Genomic DNA, 15,116 nt, shown 5'->3' with positions numbered 1-15,116 from the left:
ACTGAGAAAAATCATATTCATTATCACAATGCTGTAATACAGCTTCGTGCCTGTAAAGCCTGGGAAGAAACTGTGGCTCAGAGAAAAATGACCAACACAGAGAATTCTTAAAATGAGAATAAAGCATCTCCAGTCCATGAATCCTTGAACCTTATGTTCCTCCACAAGACCCTTTTCATGTCACCCTAAATTACACCAGGCAAACTGACCTTGTGTATGATGAAGCATTTTAAGAGCAGCTTGATCAGACACGTTGGTTCATTGTCTCTGATGGGTTGTTTGTCGGTCCTGAAGGTGTTGTTGCAGTGGTGGAACTAGATGCAGAACAAAATGAGTGGTTTGCACTCTCTGATGTTTCTTACCCTCATGTCTCGCTTGAATTGCATTCTGGACACCAAGCAAAAGAATTGGGTCCCATGACTAAGAGGCAAAAAGAAACTATGGACTGGCAGAACTCTCAGTTGCCCCAAGTCAAGTACTCACCGTCCCAGAAAGCCTACTACATTCCTTGGTCCTTACGTGATAGTGTATTTTGGAAAAACAGTTTTTGGAACGACATCATGGTACAGAACAAATTGACCATGAGAATACCAAACCTCTGTTGGACCGCATGCCCCAGAAATTGTGGGCCACCTTTCCAACAGATGTTGGATGTATTGATGTATTGACTGTTATGTTTGAGGTCAAACCTGGTCCACCTGTTTGGATTCCACGGTATCCCATTTCAGACGCGGCTGCACAAGGCATAAAGACCACCATTGAAGGGCTAATTGACTCCGGTGTTTTGATCAAGACCGAATCTGACTACAACACTCCTATTTTACCTGTTCCAAAACCAAACACAGAGAAATACCGCATGGTGTACGATTTGAGATGTATTAATGACATCGTTCAGACAAAGTGCCTCCCTGTTCCTAATCCATTCACAGCCTTGTCATTGCTAACGCCAAAACATAAGTTCTTCACAGTAACTGATCTGGCAAATGCGTTTTTTAGTGTTCCTTTGTCGGTTCAACTCCAAAGATTTTTTGCATTCACATATTTGGGAAAGCAATACACATACACTTCTCTGCCACAGGGCTTTGTATTGTCTCCAGGTTTATTTAATCATGCTCTCAAACATCTGATTAAAGATGTACAGCTGCCCTCTGGAGTGCTTCTTGTCCAGTATGTGGATGACGTCCTTATTGCAGCTGAATCAGACAGCTCCTGTTTGGAAGCTACACGCATCGTCCTGCAAACATTAGCAGACAAAGGTTTCAAGGTTAGTAAGGTCAAACTACAAGTGGCAAGACCTCAGGTTTCATTCCTGAGCAGAGTAATCTCTGCTGCTGGTAAATCAGTTTCCTCCGGACAGCTGGAAACTATTCTGCATCACAAACAACCTGAAACAGTGAAAGAAATGCTGTCATTTTTGGGACTGATTGGATACTGCAGAAATTATGTACCATCCTATGTGGACAACACTGCACTCCTGAGGGGACTGGTAAAAGAAAAAGGGCACAGAAACCTGAAAGCAGCTCTAAACTGGACTACAGAAGGAGAGCAACAGTTTATTCAGGTGAAACAACATTTAGCAAAAGCAGCCTCGTTGGCTGAACCCAATTATGATGATCCCTTCTTCCTGAATGTTTCTGAAAAAGGGGGAGTTGTTAATGCTGCCCTATATCAGAAAAAAGGGGGTGAGAGAAAGGTACTAAAGTACTACAGTTCAAAACTTGACTCAGTGGAACAAGGACAACCTCCATGCACAAAACATGCAGCAGCAGTGGCTAAAACAATCACATAAACAGCACACATAGTGACGTCTCACCCACTGACAGTACTGACCTCACATACGGTTGCATGATTTGTCTCATCCAAGGCTTTCACCATGACAAGCCTAAGACAAACCAGACTGGAAGCCATTTTGTTGCAGCCACACATCACCTACAGCACTGAAGGTGTAAATATGGCCGACACTATGGATCCTCTACCCGCACACAGATGTGAAGAAAAGGTGGAAGCAGATGTGAAATTAAGGCAGGATTTACAAGCAGAACCACTGTTGGGAGCAACAAGGATTCTGTTCACAGATGGATGTTGCTGGAGAAGCCCAATGGAAGGGCTAAAGGCAGGATTCGCTGTAGTTGAACTCTACCCAAACTCAGGGACATTCAGGACAGTAGCATCAGGACAGATCCTCAACAAGCCATCCGTGCAGAGAGCAGAATTACATGCATTAGCTGAAGCGCTAAAACATTCAAAAGGTGAAAATGTGACAATCTACACTGACTCTGCCTATGCTTATGGTGTAGTTCACTAGGAGTTGGCAAGATGGTACAGGACTGACTTTCTGACAGCAGCAGGACAACCTGTAAAATATTATGACATAGTGACTCACCTGGCAGAAGCCATGATGGGACCTAACAAACTGGCTGTAGTAAAATGCAGAGGACATTCAAAAGACCAAGCAGTAAATTCTATGAAGGAAACAATCAGTCAGACATGGCAGCAAAGGCAGCTGCAGGCTACCAAGAAGAGTTGATTATGTACTCAGAAGAGGAAGAAGCAGAGTTGCTAGGACATACATTAACAAAGTGGGATGTGTGTGAAATGCAAGATGATGCAGGAGCATATGAGAAATCAGTGTGGAAACAATATGGAGCAATAGAAAAGGACAGACTTTGGAGATTTATTGATGTGAGAATCTGCTTACCATCAGCATTGGCACATATCATAATTGATGGAGCACATGGTATGGCTCATTTGTCAAGAAGGCAGACAGAAAAAATTGTGTCAGAACACTGGTGGCAGCCCAGACTAACTGAACTGATTAAACATCAATTGGAAAGGTATTGCAAGGTATGTCTGGAGTACAATGCGCGTCCAGGCATGACCCCCACAATGGGGTCATATCCGGTGCCAACTGCTCCGTTTCAGGACATAGTAATTGATTACACAGACATGGGCCCAGAAAACCGAACTCAAGGTTACAGGTACTTGCTGGTCATTGTTGATTGCTATGAAAAGTGGGTAGAGGCCATCCCCACCAAAAAGGAAGATGCTGCATCAGTGTGCAAATATCTGATCAATCAGTTCATACCTAGACATGGGTTTCCAAGATCAATCAGATCAGACAATGGTTCACATTTCAAAAATGAAGATTTGGCTAGAGTCGAGAAAAGTATGGGCATTAAACACAGATTTGGCTCCGTTTATCACCCACAGTCCTAAGGACTGGTGGAGAGAGCAAATCGGACACTAAAGGAGAAGCTGGTTAAAATTTGTGCTGACTCAAAACTGACCTGGGTGCAGGCATTGCCAATTGCTTTGATGGCTATCAGGGCTTCTGTTAACTCATCGACGGGATTCTCTCCGCATGAACTTTGCACAGGAAGGACTTTTCCCAATCCAGCTGCCACTGGCATAAGATATCAGTGAAATACAACACACTACCTATTATTCGCTGCTAACTGCATTGGTAGCCTCACTCTCATTCCAGGTGCAGCAACGAGAAAGCAATCCTCAACAGGGACCTGTAGGGAATAAAGTAGATCCAGGTGACTGGATCTGGTTGAAGGTCACCAAGAGGAAGTGGACAGAACCAAGGTGGACTGGTCCACACAAAGTGATAAAGGCAAACTTACACTCAGTACAGGTGGAGACCAAGGAAGGTACTTGGTATCATTTGTCTCAGTGTGCTCCAGCAACAACACCTGACAGAACATTGAACACAATCAGAAACATTCTTGCTGACCAAAGATTTGACAAACCATTAGATGAGCTAATTGAAAGGGAGTTGGGCGAGCACTCAATTAGAGATTACAACCCAGGAAAATCAGATTAAAAATCCAAAAATGAACCAAGCAAGTTTTATAATAATAGGCATGACACTGCTGTCTCTAGAAGGACGGGGTGTGAAAAAGCAGGAGAGTCACTCAAGAGACAATCTAATTTAGACACCTTTCCATGGTCCAATGAGACCCCTCAAAATCCCTACCAATCAAACTTGTGGTACATGTATGCTAAATTTTTAGCTGAACAGCAAAATAGCACCAACTGCTATGTGTGCGTGGCTTTGCCCATTTCTGTGCGTCATCCAGGGTAATTCCAATACCAGTATCAAATGTAAGTGGATATTTTCCCCACATTCTGAAATCAGCGGTTTTCACGCCAACTCTTAATGCCTCACTACAAATAGCCACTGGAACGGACATTTCAAGGGGACCTAGCCACATTCAATTGACAGGAATCCTGAAGTTTGATTCCACCCAAAAAGTCCTGCTGCTAACCAATTTATTTCTACCTTCTCACACCAAATTACCATGCTTCGAAAACAGCATACCACAAATGGGAACTCCACTCAGTAATCTGGGTAAAATAGCAGCCTCACTGTGCAGCTCTATACTAGCCCCATGCACCAAACTAAGTAATGGGTCATTTAATAATACTCAGAGGCCAATAGGGGGACGATGTGTAGATTATTTTAAGGCCCCCGATGCTCTGGGTACTGTACCCTGGAAGAGATTGATGTGGCTTTGTGGTTATGATGCCTGTATCTCCCTCCCACCGAGTTGGAATGGCAGATGTGTTCCTATTTCTACAGCCCGTCACTCCTTTATTGTTGCAACCGAATATGCTCCCCCATAGAAGCAGACAAGAGGTAAAACCATATGACAGCATTTGGAGTTCTGATGTCCCATCTACCCATAAGCTGTGGACTACTGATAAAAAAGTTGTATTATCCTTATTTCCTTGGCTTGGAGTAGGAAAAGTAAATTGCCAATTCTCATTGTTCGCTAACAGCACCATGACAGCATTGGAAGGAATTAGGCAGGAATTACATGCCCTCCAGTTACAGTTTTTATTGATTGCTTTGACCTATTTGAAGAAACTAGGAACCTCTCACCCTTCATCATCACCATCTCAGCAGAGCAAAAGACACCTCTTGCAAATGTGTTAACCCATTCTCATTGGATTGACACATTTCCCCACCCTTTTTCATATCAGTTAACATAGATGTCATTCAAGCAGTCAAAACTCCATTGTTTTAGCTCCGGTATCCTAACAGAAACCATATGTTCCCAGTATTAGAAACTATCTGATCGGTATGCAAGCACTGAAGCACCTGTTTGACACTTCTTCACACAAATCTTCAATTTGCAATCAGTCTGTAGTAGGCCTTAAAAGGTGCCATGCCTCTGTTGTTCTTTGCAAACATGGATCAAAGAGGTCTAAGGGAGATGAGAGTGAGAGTAAGAGGTAGAGGAGTTTGAGGAAGAGCAGTCCGTGTGCGAGGTGGAGGTATAGTTGGAAGGGCTCAAGTTACTGATGAAATTCGGGCAACTACAATTGATCATGTTATAAATCATGGCCTTTCGAGGCTGGACAAAGTGTCCAACCTGTTGTAAACAGAAACACTGTTGCCTCAATTGTCATAGTTTTTTGACAGGAGAACAGGTAATGTTGTTATAGGCCTACAATATATACAGAAATATCTGCAGTACAGTAATATACAGTACTTCATGTAATTTTTTTCCACATTCCACTTTCATGTATTTTTTATAGAATCAAAAGGCTACTGGTGGTAGAATAAGAATTTTTAATGCTGAGCTGGAGGCAGCCATTGTCAACATGGTTGTGGCAAATAATGCCATTAGGCTGCGAGAAATCAGGGCTGCAGTAATTGCAGATCAGGGAGTATTTACAAATATAAATACTGTGAGCGAGACCACCATAGACTGCATCCTCAGGAGGAACCATATGGCAATGAAACAGCTCTACAGAGTTCCTTTTCAAAGAAACTCTGATGAAACATTACTGTTACTGTATGCCTTGTCATATCATACAGTTACTGTAGAGTCTACTAGAGTCACTTTTACGTAATTGTAATTTTGACTTTTTTTTTTCTTTAGAGAATAATGGAGCTTGAAGCCGAGGGGGTACATCACGTCTTCATTTATGTAGATGAGGCTGGCTTCAATCTGTGTAAAGTCAGGAAATGAGGAAGGAACCTCATTGGGCATATGGCCACTATTGCAGGTCCAGGGCAGAGGGGCACTGTTGGAGTTATTCTGTAGATACACTGTTTTATTTTATCATGCATGTTTTGTGTTCTCTGCTCTGGTAGAATGTAGTTCTCTCTGCTCTGATAAAGTGTATTGTACTGATGTGATGGGTGAAGGTTACTTAAGATATGTGACATGACGTGTTTCTGCAAGTTGTGGTATCTCTGTGTGCACGCTAAGCTCTTTTTCAGGACATATGAAAATGACCCAGGCAGGATGCAGCCGTAAGCGGAGCAGTGAGATAAAGAATAGAGAATTGAATGTTCCAACCACAGTGTGATTATGATACATTAGTCCTTGTGTCAGAAGAAGTGTGATTAATCGTTAGATGTCTTAAACACATCTTAATCGAGCCCAAGATTAAAAAGGTTCTGAACGTCCTGAATGTATTGTGCAATCAGTGGTTCTGCGGCAACAGCTCACGCGCTATCACTCTTCCCCTCAGGAGCTGTACTGCCCATGTATGTAGGGAAGTCCTAAATAAAAAGAGCGGGAGCGCAGGCCAGACTTTAGTGTAGCTTTGGTGTACAGCCTGACTGCACTCCTCGCGAGCTTAAATTGAATTCTATCTCTCACTTGTTTTATTGCCTGGTTGTCTCTTCCTCTTATCAAAGATACAGTATTCTAAACCCGACAAAGACTGGGGGCTCGTCCGGGATCCCAACAGACCTGACGGTTCCAGCGAGCGTGATCGACACCAGAGAAATCCTTGGCCAAGGTAACTCAGACCGTTTGACGGGACTGGCTCAATCCGTTGGCTGGGATCTGAAAGGTTGACGGGATCACCGAGAGGGAAAGAGACCGACGGAGTGTGAGTATAGAATTTGATTCTGATAAAATTGTTGTTGTGAATGGTGGCAGTAGTCTGCGTAAAATAGAAATGTTGAAATAGTGACAGAAAGTCACGGTTAAACAGGGAAATAAGTGCACAGTGAAAAGGCAGTTAAACCTCGCAGGGATGGTGGAGTCCCCTAATGCAGGACATTAGTTAAATTCCACGGGAGGGCGAGCTCCCCTGGCCTAAGAATACACAAAATAAGTGCACAGTGAAAAGGCAGTTAAACCTCGCAGGGATGGTGGAGTCCCCCAATGCAGGACATTAGTTAAATTCCACGGGAGGGCGAGCTCCCCTGGCCTAAGAATACGCGTACGGTTATTAAAAGTGTTTCTATGTATTTGTGTAAATAAAATAACTGTGTGTGAGTGTAATAAAGGTGACTGAGTGAGAGTGTGGAGTCACTTCGACTCCCATCTATGAAAATCTCACCGGAAAGTAAGTAGTAAGTTTTGAGAAGAAGCAAAGGCAAGGCCTTCCCGTGCCCTCCAGGGTGGCGAAAGGGAACGCACTTCTCAGAATAGTTGATTACTACCCTGTGATTGTAACAACACCAGTGGATTAGGACCCTGTAGGGGCAAACCATCACTGGTCTAAAACGTTCTGAAAACACAAAATGGGAAAATCTAACAGTAAAAATGAGAGACCTAAGTCCCGGGATGATCTAAAAACAAAAGATTGGATATACATGAATAAAATTGATCCAAATTCAACTAAACACTTAGATAAGTGGATAAAAGATCATGGATTTGATGGACGCCTGCAGAAAGAGTCATTAACTAAATTAAAGAACAGTATTGAGAAGAAGTGTGGAACAAGTGAGAAAAAAAAAGAAAAAGAAGGTCAAGGTGAAATTGTAGCATGGGAAAGAAAAGTTGAGAAACGGAAGAAGGGCCTTAGAGAAGCAAAGGAAAGACAGAAATCAACTCAATCAATCAATCAACTTTTTTCTTGTATAGCGCCAAATCACAACAAACAGTTGCCCCAAGGCGCTCCACATTGCAAGGCAAGGCCATACAATAATTATGAAACACAGTCTACGTCTAAAGCAACATAACCAAGGGATGGTCCAGGGTCACCCGATCCAGCCCTAACTATAAGCCTTAGCGAAAAGGAAAGTTTTAAGCCTAATCTTAAAAGTAGAGAGGGTATCTGTCTCCCTGATCTGAATTGGGAGCTGGTTCCACAGGAGAGGAGCCTGAAAGCTGAAGGCTCTGCCTCCCATTCTACTCTTACAAACCCTAGGAACTACAAGTAAGCCCGCAGTCTGAGAGCGAAGCGCTCTAATGGGGTAATATGGTACTACGAGGTCCCTAAGATAAGAAGGGGACCTGATTATTCAAAACCTTATAAGTAAGAAGAAGAATTTTAAATTCTATTCTAGCATTAACAGGAAGCCAATGAAGGGAGGCCAACACGGGTGAGATATGCTCTCTCCTGCTAGTCCCCGTCAGTACTCTAGCTGCAGCATTCTGAACCAACTGAAGGCTTTTTAGGGAACTTTTAGGACAACCTGATAATAATGAATTACAATAGTCCAGCCTAGAGGAAACAAATGCATGAATTAGTTTTTCAGCATCACTCTGAGACAAGACCTTTCTGATTTTAGAGATATTGCGTAAATGCAAAAAGGCAGTCCTACATATTTGTTTAATATGCGCTTTGAATGACATATCCTGATCAAAAATAACTCCAAGATTTCTCACAGTATTACTAGAGATCAGGGAAATGCCATCCAGAGTAACGATCTGGTTAGACACCCTGCTTCTAAGATTTGTGGGGCCAAGTACAATAACTTCAGTTTTATCTGAGTTTAAAAGCAGGAAATTAGAGGTCATCCATGTCTTTATGTCTGTAAGACAATCCTGCAGTTTAGCTAATTGGTGCGTATCCTCTGGCTTCATGGATAGATAAAGCTGGGTATCATCTGCGTAACAATGAAAATTTAAGCAATACCGTCTAATAATACTGCCTAAGGGAAGCATGTATAAAGTGAATAAAATTGGTCCTAGCACAGAACCTTGTGGAACTCCATAATTAACTTTAGTCTGTGAAGAAGATTCCCCATTTACATGAACAAACTGTAATCTATTAGACAAATATGATTCAAACCACCGCAGCGCAATGCCTTTAATACCTATGACATGCTCTAATCTCTGTAATAAAATTTTATGGTCAACAGTATCAAAAGCAGCACTGAGGTCCAACAGAACAAGCACAGAGATAAGTCCACTGTCCGAAGCCATAAGAAGATCATTTGTAACCTTCACTAATGCTGTTTCTGTACTATGATGAATTCTAAAACCTGACTGAAACTCTTCAAATAGACCATTCCTCTGCAGGTGATCAGTTAGCTGTTTTACAACTACCCTCTCAAGAATCTTTGAGAGAAAAGGAAGGTTGGAGATTGGCCTATAATTAGCTAAGATAGCTGGGTCAAGTGATGGCTTTTTAAGTAATGGTTTAATTACTGCCACCTTAAAGGCCTGTGGTACATAACCAACTAACAAAGATAGATTGATCATATTTAAGATTGAAGCATTAAATAATGGTAGGACTTCCTTGAGCAGCCTGGCAGGAATGGGGTCTAATAAGCATGTTGATGGTTTGGATGAAGTAACTAATGAAAATAACTCAGACAGAACAATCGGAGAGAAGAGTCTAACCAAATACCGGCATCACTGAAAGCAGCCAAAGATAACGATACATCTTTGGGATGGTTATGAGTAATTTTTTCTCTAATAGTCAAAATTTTGTTAGCAAAGAAAGTCATGAAGTCATTACTAGTTAAAGTTAATGGAATACTCAGCTCAATAGAGCTCTGACTCTTTGTCAGCCTGGCTACAGTGCTGAAAAGAAACCTGGGGTTGTTCTTATTTTCTTAAATTAGTGATGAGTAGAAAGATGTCCTAGCTTCACGAAGGGCTTTCTTATAGAGCAACAAACTCTTTTTCCAGGCTAAGTGAAGATCTTCTAAATTAGTGAGACGCCATTTCCTCTCCAACTTACGGGTTATCTGCTTTAAGCTACGAGTTTGTGAGTTATACCACGGAGTCAGACACTTCTGATTTAAAGCTCTCTTTTTCAGAGGAGCTACAGCATCCAAAGTTGTCTTCAATGAGGATGTACAACTATTGACAAGATACTCTAACTCCCTTACAGAGTTTAGGTAGCTACTCTGCTCTGTGTTGGTATATGACATTAGAGAACATAAAGAAGGAATCATATCCTTAAACCTAGTTACAGCGCTTTCTGAAAGACTTCTAGTGTAATGAAACTTATTCCCCACTGCAGGGTAGTCCATCAGGGTAAATGTAAATGTTATTAAAAAATGATCAGACAAAAGGGAGTTTTCAGGGAATACTGTTAAGTCTTCTATTTCCATACCATAAGTCAGAACAAGATCTAAGATATGATTAAAGTGGTGGGTGGACTCATTTACTTTTTGAGCAAAGCCGATAGAGTCTAATAATAGATTAAATGCAGTGTTGAGGCTGTCATTCTCAGCATCTGTGTGGATGTTAAAATCGCCCACTATAATTATCTTATCTGAGCTAAGCACTAAGTCAGACAAAAGGTCTGAAAATTCACAGAGAAACTCACAGTAACGACCAGGTGGACGATAGATAATAACAAATAAAACTGGTTTTTGGGACTTCCAATTTGGATGGACAAGACTAAGAGACAAGCTTTCAAATGAATTAAAGCTCTGTCTAGGTTTTTGATTAATTAATAAGCTGGAATGGAAGATTGCTGCTAATCCTCCGCCCCGGCCCGTGCTACGAGCATTCTGACAGTTAGTGTGACTCGGGGGTGTTGACTCATTTAAACTAACATATTCATCCTGCTGTAACCAAGTTTCTGTTAGGCAGAATAAATCAATACGTTGATCAATTATTATATCATTTACCAACAGGGACTTAGAAGAAAGAGACCTAATGTTTAATAGACCACATTTAACTGTTTTAGTCTGTGGTGCAATTGAAGGTGCTATATTATTTTTTCTTTTTGAATTTTTATGCTTAAATAGATTTTTGCTAGTTATTGGTGGTCTGGGAGCAGGCACCGTCTCTACGGGGATGGGGTAATAGGGGGATGGCAGGGGGAGAGAAGCTGCAGAGAGGTGTATAAGACCACAGCTCTGCCTCCTGGTCCCAACGCTAGACAGTCACAGTTTGGAGGATCCCAAAAAATTGGCCAGATTTCTAGAAATGAGAGCTGCTCCCTCTAAAGTGGGATGGATGCCGTCTCTCCTAACAAGACCAGGTTTTCCCCAGAAGCTTTGCCAATTATCAATGAAGCCCACCTCATTTTTTGGACACCACTCAGACAGCCAGCAATTCAAGGAGAACATGCGGCTAAACATGTCACTCCCGGTCTGATTGGGGAGGGGCCCAGAGAAAAGAAAGAAACAGTAAATGATAAGAAGGAGCAGGGGAACGTGATGTTTCACAGACAAGAAGATAATGAGACAGGGCCTGCGGCTCCAAAAGTAGAAATGGTAGTAAAATTGGATACTACAAAACACAGTCAGCCAGAAGCTGAAATAAAGGAGAATAAACTCTATCCAGATTTACCACAGGGACAACCCCCATCATATGTAGACCCTACACAACACGTCATGAGAACACGATCCAAAACACCAAAAGATGAAGAAAAACAACCTGGACCATCAGCCCCACCGGCTGATCAGGAACCAGGTGGATCAGGAGTCTATCCAATGATTCATGTGGCAAATCCACATACGTCAGGACCAAGAACTATTCTTGTGTACCGAACTTGGACACAAGCAGACGTTAAGGCAGCTGTGGAAGGTGCAACTCCCCCACGAGAAGATGTAGCCCAGTACATTATTGACGTAACCGCTTTGGTTAAATCCTACAATCTTGGGGATGAAGTTCAACAAGTCATAATGGCAACTGTGACAAAGGATTGGGCTGATGTAAAAGGAGATTGGGATCCTGCAGAGGCAGACCACACTCCATTAGCCCATGATAGTCAGGAATTGGAAGATCGATTGGCCGCACTATTGCTGAGAATTAAGCAGAAATACCAGCAGAAGTCAAATTACACAGAAATAAATCGCACAAAACAGAAAGATGATGAACCATTCGAAGACTATCGACATCGAATGGAAAAAGTTTTTAAAGTGCACAGTGGTCTTCTACCACTGAAAAATGATAGCGTGTATGAACAACAGTTGAAAAATGCACTCCATGCCAACTCCAGATCAGATATCCGAGCATGGGTAGACAAACACATGATAACGCTCCCAACAGCTGGGTTACAAGAGTATGTAGACCACGCCATACACGCAGAAAGAAATCTGAAAACAAAAAAGGCAGCCCGCTACTGTATATACAAATTTGGCCCAGGCCTGGCAGTACTCTTTGGATCTGTCGGAATTGAGACAAACTGAACAATTATTGGAGGGAGGTCTGATGACCTGTGAAAACAGAGAATCAATCAATCAACTTTTTTCTTATATAGCGCCAAATCACAACAAACAGCTGCCCCAAGGCGCTCTATATTGTAAGGCAAGGCCATACAATAATTATGAAAAACCCCAACGGTCAAAACGACCCCCTATGAGCAAGCACTTGGCTACAGTGGGAAGGAAAAACTCCCTTTTAACAGGAAGAAACCTCCAGCAGAACCAGGCTCAGGGAGGGGCAGTCTTCTGCTGAGACTGGTTGGGGCTGAGGGAAAGAACCAGGAAAAAGACATGCTGTGAAGGGGGGCAGAGATCGATCACTAATGATTAAATGCAGAGTGATGCATACAGAGCAAAAAGAGAAAGAAACAGTGCATCATGGGAACCCCCCCACAGTCTACGTCTAAAGCAGCATAACCAAGGGATGGTCCAGGGTCACCTGATCCAGCCCTAACTATAAGCCTTAGCGAAAAGGAAAGTTTTAAGCCTAATCTTAAAAGTAGAGAGGGTATCTGTCTCCCTGATCTGAATTGGGAGCTGGTTCCACAGGAGAGGAGCCTGAAAGCTGAAGGCTCTGCCTCCCATTCTACTCTTACAAACCCTAGGAACTACAAGTAAGCCTGCAGTCTGAGAGCGAAGCGCTCTAATGGGGTAATATGGTACTACGAGGTCCCTAAGATAAGATGGGACCTGATTATTCAAAACCTTATAAGTAAGAAGAAGAATTTTAAATTCTATTCTAGAATTAACAGGAAGCCAATGAAGAGAGGCCAACACGGGTGAGATATGCTCTCTCCTGCTAGTCCCCGTCAGTACTCTAGCTGCAGCATTCTGAACCAACTGAAGGCTTTTTAGGGAACTTTTAGGACAACCTGATAATAATGAATTACAATAGTCAACTTCAACAACTTCAACTTTTTTCTTATATAGCGCCAAATCACAACAAACAGATGCCCCAAGGCGCTCCATATTGTAAGGCAAGGCCATACAATAATTATGAAAAACCCCAACGGTCAAAACGACCCCCTATGAGCAAGCACTTGGCAACAGTGGGAAGGAAAACTCCCTTTTAACAGGAAGAAACCTCCAGCAGAACCAGGCTCAGGGAGGGGCAGTCTTCTGCTGAGACTGGTTGGGGCTGAGGGAAAAAACCAGGAAAAGAGTCCAGCCTAGAGGAAATAAATGCATGAATTAATTTTTCAGCATCACTCTGAGACAAGACCTTTCTGATTTTAGAGATATTGCGTAAATGCAAAAAGGCAGTCCTACATATTTGTTTAATATGCGCTTTGAATGACATATCCTGATCAAAAATGACTCCAAGATTTCTCACAGTATTACTAGAGATCAGGGAAATGCCATCCAGAGTAATGATCTGGTTAGACACCATGCTTCTAAGATTTGTGGGGCTAAGTACAATAACTTCAGTTTTATCTGAGTTTAAAAGCAGGAAATTAGAGGTCATCCATGTCTTTATGTCTGTAAGACAATCCTGCAGTTTAGCTAATTGGTGTGTATCCTCTGGCTTCATGGATAGATAAAGCTGGGTATCATCTGCGTAACAATGAAAATTTAAGCAATACCGTCTAATAATACTGCCTAAGGGAAGCATGTATAAAGTGAATAAAATTGGTCCTAGCACAGAACCTTGTGGAACTCCATAATTAACTTTAGTCTGTGAAGAAGATTCCCCATTTACATGAACAAACTGTAATCTATGAGACAAATATGATTCAAACCACCGCAGCGCAGTGCCTTTAATACCTATGACATGCTCTAATCTCTGTAATAAAATTTTATGGTCAACAGTATCAAAAGCAGCACTGAGGTCCAACAAAACAAGCACAGAGATAACTCCACTGTCCGAAGCCATAAGAAGATCATTTGTAACCTTCACTAATGCTGTTTCTGTACTATGATGAATTCTAAAACCTGACTGAAACTCTTCAAATAGACCATTCCTCTGCAGGTGATCAGTTAGCTGTTTTACAACTACCCTCTCAAGAATCTTTGAGAGAAAAGGAAGGTTGGAGATTGGCCTGTAATTAGCTAAGATAGCTGGGTCAAGTGATGGCTTTTTAAGTAATGGTTTAATTACTGCCACCTTAAAGGCCTGTGGTACATAACCAACTAACAAAGATAGATTGATCATATTTAAGATTGAAGCATTGAATAATGGTAGGACTTCCTTGAGCAGCCTGGCAGGAATGGGGTCTAATAAACATGTTGATGGTTTGGATGAAGTAACTAATGAAAATAACTCAGACAGAACAATCGGAGAGAAAGAGTCTAACCAAATACCGGCATCACTGAAAGCAGCCAAAGATAACGATACATCTTTGGGATGGTTATGAGTCATTTTTTCTCTAATAGTCAAAATTTTGTTAGCAAAGAAAGTCATGAAGTCATTACTAGTTAAAGTTAATGGAATACTCAGCTCAATAGAGCTCTGACTCTTTGTCAGCCTGGCTACAGTGCTGAAAAGAAACCTGGGGTTGTTCTTATTTTCTTCAATTAGTGATGAGTAGAAAGATGTCCTAGCTTTACGGAGGGCTTTTTTATAGAGCAACAAACTCTTTTTCCAGGCTAAGTGAAGATCTTCTAAATTAGTGAGACGCCATTTCCTCTCCAACTTACGGGTTATCTGCTTTAAGCTACGACTTTGTGAGTTATACCACGGAGTCAGACACTTCTGATTTAAAGCTCTCTTTTTCAGAGGAGCTACAGCATCCAAGGTTGTCTTCAATGAGGATGTAAAACTATTGACGAGATACTCTAACTCCCTTACAGAGTTTAA

General features: G+C 41.9%; 1 pseudogene; it reads left to right on the top strand.

Moving 5' to 3' along the window:
* Window positions 1-416: 416 nt before the first annotated feature.
* On the top strand, window positions 417-3,829 carry LOC117517242 (annotated as a pseudogene).
* Window positions 3,830-15,116: the final 11,287 nt, after the last annotated feature.

This window comes from Thalassophryne amazonica, chromosome 9, assembly GCF_902500255.1.
Source record: "Thalassophryne amazonica chromosome 9, fThaAma1.1, whole genome shotgun sequence".
In the NCBI taxonomy this organism is placed as follows: Eukaryota; Metazoa; Chordata; class Actinopteri; order Batrachoidiformes; family Batrachoididae; genus Thalassophryne; species Thalassophryne amazonica.
This window is presented reverse-complemented; position numbering and strand designations above follow the sequence as displayed.